Here is a 1089-nt window from a genome sequence, read left to right as displayed (position 1 = left end):
CAGTCGGCAGAATCAGAAAAAATAGGACCTTTAGGAGCCCTTATTTTAGATATTTTGAAGCGATAGACGTTCCGTGCTTCTTTCTTTACTCCTCTTACTATATGTTTTTTGCCCTTTTAAAGATTATTCTAAGGGCCGTTTGTACTATGTTCAGTTAACACTAATCCCCTGTTAAACATGCAGACAATATTGCGACGGTCGCCAACAATGTTTAATTGGGAATTAGGGTTAATCAGACATGATGACAACGGCCCTAAAACAAAGACTCTCCGATCCCTAAAAGTAAAATCCTTAACTTCATTCTTGAAGAGAAGCATTGTACCTATTAATTTGCATTCTATTGCTAAAGTCAGTAAGGGCAATGCAAAAATAAGTATGGTAATCGATAAAAGATTTTTTAAAACTTACATATGAGGTCATGAGAGCAAAAAATAAATTCTTTGAGTAATACCTATGAGAAAGAAGGATCTATAAATAATAAATACGTTACTCGCCCATTATAGTAAAAAAAAACTAAAAGGGTTTGCCTCGGGCTATTACCGTTTCGATTCTAGTAATGCATTTTAAGCTGTACCTAATTTTTTTTTTTAATATCAGTTCTCTTGGCTACTACACCGTGCGACAAAAATCTAAAAATTTCAAAACACAAAAGAATCAATACACTCGCAAAACTATGAGACTAGTAATAAACTGCGTTTTAGCTTTTCTTTTTGCCGTCAGGATTTTTTAAAAGGACTTCGCAATATTTATGACTAACTCAAAAAAATTCATAACTTCTCAGTGTTTATGCGTAGAGGACAAATAGAAGGTTTAATTTAAAGATAGAAACGAAATCGGAATTAAAGTTATTTTCAATTTATTTCAATTAATATGCATTGAAGACGACGACTCCGTTTTCGTGTCACACGAAATTTAGTAATTCAATTAATGGCATTTAAAGTGTGCACAGGTTAACACCTTTCTATCTTGCGAACTCCTTTAATGTCTTATTTGTTTTACACATACATATTTATATTATCATCCATCAGTTGCGACTTAGTTCGCAAGAGGAATTGGATGATTGCCAACAATTACGTATTTATCTGTTGC

The sequence above is a fragment of the Rhagoletis pomonella genome, unplaced genomic scaffold (assembly GCF_013731165.1).
Source record: "Rhagoletis pomonella isolate Grant_MI unplaced genomic scaffold, Rhpom_1.0 Rhpom_scaffold_00002, whole genome shotgun sequence".
In the NCBI taxonomy this organism is placed as follows: Eukaryota; Metazoa; Arthropoda; class Insecta; order Diptera; family Tephritidae; genus Rhagoletis; species Rhagoletis pomonella.
This window is presented reverse-complemented; position numbering follows the sequence as displayed.